Source organism: Marmota marmota, unplaced genomic scaffold (genome assembly GCF_001458135.2).
Source record: "Marmota marmota marmota unplaced genomic scaffold, marMar, whole genome shotgun sequence".
Classification (NCBI taxonomy): Eukaryota; Metazoa; Chordata; class Mammalia; order Rodentia; family Sciuridae; genus Marmota; species Marmota marmota.
Genome location: NW_026000174.1, coordinates 12,284,276 through 12,287,607, shown reverse-complemented (window position 1 = coordinate 12,287,607; position 3,332 = coordinate 12,284,276). Strand labels below are relative to the sequence as shown.

The window sequence follows — 3,332 nt, the reverse complement described above, 5'->3', positions numbered from 1 at the left end:
GAGCACCTGGAGGAGGGTCTACCTGGAGGAGGTAGTAGAGGAGCAGAAATGGCAAAGCTGGGAATTTGCAGGAAGCTGGGCCTCCTTCATGGAAGGGGCAGCTCTGAATTGAGGGATGGCCTAATATCCAAGGTGGAATGAAGAGGCCCACTGAGAGGCTATCCCGGGAGAGGTCAGGCCTCTGAGAGCCCACAGTGGCTTGGCCACTACTCTCAGGGCCTGGGAAGCCACTGCAGTATTGGAAGCAAGTGTGGATATATGAACTATCCATAAGAAAGGCATGTCTGGGGGCATGGAGGCCTGAGCACAGGACGGAAGGTCCTGGGTGTGTATCCAGGCCACAGTCTCGTTTAGCTACAACCACAGCCGGCCAGGGCCCAGACTGAGCTCCTTGCAGACCAGCCCACAGCCCTGGGCAAGGCAGAGGGCACAGCCAGTGTGGCCACCAATGGGCAGGGGGTTCAGGAGACAAATCTGACTCATCAGTATACCTCGGCCCAGCCCAAGGCTGGGGCAGTGCAGGCGCCAGTGAAAGCCTGCTGTGGACTGAAAGAAGTTTTACAAACGCTACCAGCAGGTATTTCTTCCTGTCACACATCCTCAAACCTGGGAATAAGGAAGCGTGAGGCTGTAGCCAGCTCCTGAAGGTGCCGGACACAGCTGCAAAGAGTTTGAGATCCCTGGGAAAAAACTCCTCTGGGGCCTTTGGGTCTCAGTTTCCCTATCTTGGAGTCAGAATGTGTGAAAGCGCGTTTGTGTCCGTTAGCACATGCACGCGCAAGGACAGGAGGGACAACAAGCAACGGAAATGGATTGGAACTGTCTGGGCTGCAGGTGGCCTTGTAATAGGGGCCAGCTCAGTCCTACCTTCCACTCCAGGTGTTTGTGTGTTAGTGGAGCGATCCCAGCCCTCTGGACAAGCTAGAGGGCAGCTCCTGCCACCTCCATTTCACTGAGAGTAGCCCCGCCCTCCCCACCCCCGGCTGCATTTCCCCGGACCCTGGGGAGTAAGCGGTGAAAGGGCTCCGCGGAACCTGTGTTTCTGGGTGAGTTTGGCACCCAGTTCTCCTGCAGAGGCCTCTGGGGCACCCAGAACCCTTGACCACCGGCACAGAGGCGCAGCCGGGTCACGCACAAAGCTTGCTGGCAGGCCCGCCCGCCCGGCGGCAAGTCCGGAGTCGCGCCTGAGTCCAGCGCTACACCAGGAGAGTCTGCACGTCTGACCCAGCCCTGACCCAGGCATCAGGCAAAGCCTCGCTACGTCTGGCTATTCTCCCACAAGGCTAAGTGTCCAGGGACCCAATATCCAGGCGGCGCAGTCACAACTACCGCGGTGGCGGTGGCGCCCAGAACTTGAAGGCATCAAGGAGCCTGACCCCAGGGCTCAGGGAGAACGCCTCCTGCACCGCCTCTCGGAAACCCAGCCCCAACTCCCAGGTCCAGTGAAACCCGTGTTCCCCGCATCTCCCTAATGCGCGGTGGAATGGCTGCCGTTTTTCGCCAGCGAACAGACCAAGAGCTCGCCGGCAACAAGCGAGTCGACATTCCGGCTCCCGCTGGGAGATCTAAGGTCTTTGGCTCGGCTCGGCGGGCCCTGGGACAACGCTGCAACAGGATCTCGCGAGATCAGACACTGAGGGAAGACTGCGCAAGCGCAGAGTCCGTTCCTTTCACTTAGAAAGACAACCGAGCAGCCTCTTTACCGCCGGCTCGTTGGTCTAGGGGTATGATTCTCGCTTAGGGTGCGAGAGGTCCCGGGTTCAAATCCCGGACGAGCCCTACGTTTTTGTTTTTTTTTTCCTTGCACAAACTGTTTTCTTCCCGATCTCCAGTCTTTAAAACCGATAGTATTTTTCACCTGAAAGAATTCCTAAGATGGCAGCTAGTGAGCGAAAACTCTCACTTGTTTTTAAGCGGCGTTCTGGGTTTTTCAAAATCGGAGGTTCCATTCTGTCTTCCTAGTGATTAAATTACAGGTACAGGAGTAGCAAAAAAGTTGAAGAAAAGAGGGGCTCGTCCGGGATTTGAACCCGGGACCTCTCGGACCCAAACCGAGAATCATACCCCTAGACCAACGAGCCAGCTGCGTGATTTGTTTCTCTTGAGTGTACTAGAGTGAGCCACTAACAAGCGCTTGCGCGGACGCGGAACTTTGCAGAGCAGGAGGCTCATGGAAAAGAGATCCACCCGCTGTGGTCTTTGTGGGACTTAGCTGGGACGTCGGGCCACTGCCTGCGCCTCGCGTTTGCTCCCAGAAGCGCTGCACCCTTTTCTGACCACAGACGCTCTTTCCTCTTTTTTCCCTCCTCCCCCGTGCCGCCTCCTCGGATCCTCGACCTCCCGCTGGCTTAGGTGCCCTGCTGCGGACTTCTAGCCTTCAGCACCCAACTCCGGACGGCGGGCGTCGCCCCTGGGGAGCTTCAGCCGCCTCAGTCTGCCTAGCCTGGGGCCTGGCATTAGCAAGTGCTTAATCAGTTAAAGCAGAATATTGGGTACCATGCATCCGCCTCCAAATGAGAGACTGTCCCGGGTCTAGGTGAGGGCAGCACAGGAAGGACGGTGGCAGTCCAAGGAAGGACATCTCCAGGGGGCCGAGGCGGCACCATCCCACTGGTAGACGGGTGGGTGGCAGGGGCAGCAACTGAGCACGGAGACTTTCCACAACCCTAAATAGTGGTGACCCGGTGGCCCCTCGGCGAAGGGACTCTGGGCCAGGAGATTTGGATGCAAGAGTAACATCGCGTGCGCACGGACTACCTGGCTTTTGGGATTTTTCTTCATATTTCGGGTTAATGAATGTTACACCCAGACACCAGTACAGTTATCTCTTTTGTCTTTAGCTCGGGGCAATCGCCAGCCTCCCCTGGGGTCCTGCGTTCTTCTCTACAACCAGCTCCAGTCTCCAGACTGGAAACTCTATGGGGGCAGGAGCCAAATAGAAGTAATAGAAGTAGGATATGGAACAGTGCTTGCTGTAGACAAATTAATGATGATGATGATGGTGGTGATGATGTTAATACCTAGTACCACCACCAGCAGCTGCAGCAGTTTAATTCTCCAGTAACCCCTCAAGTTAAGAAATATCCCCATGTCACAGGTGAGTAAAGGGATCAAAGAGGTTTGGTGTCTTAACTCAAGATCACACAGCTGTGAATGGCAAAGCTGGGATTGAAATTCAGGTGTTAGTCATCTCTCACTGCTTGCCTTGTCTGTCCCCCTATATACATTTCCATGTACATATTTACATCATATTTATATTCACATTATCCAAGAAATATTTGAAATTGTGTGAAAGCAATCTATAAAGAAAAGGGCAGTTCCCAAGATTCATT

The 3,332-nt window shown here is 55.0% G+C and overlaps 2 non-coding genes across 2 annotated transcripts; one reads left to right on the top strand and one right to left on the bottom strand.

The window, feature by feature from the left end:
- The first annotated feature begins 1,707 nt into the window (after positions 1-1,707).
- Trnap-agg lies at positions 1,708-1,779 on the top strand. Its single transcript has one exon. It is a non-coding gene; the product is annotated as a tRNA-Pro (tRNA).
- Positions 1,780-2,009: 230 nt separating this feature from the next.
- Positions 2,010-2,081, bottom strand: Trnap-ugg. Its single transcript has one exon. It is a non-coding gene; the product is annotated as a tRNA-Pro (tRNA).
- Between the last annotated feature and the right edge of the window lie 1,251 nt (positions 2,082-3,332).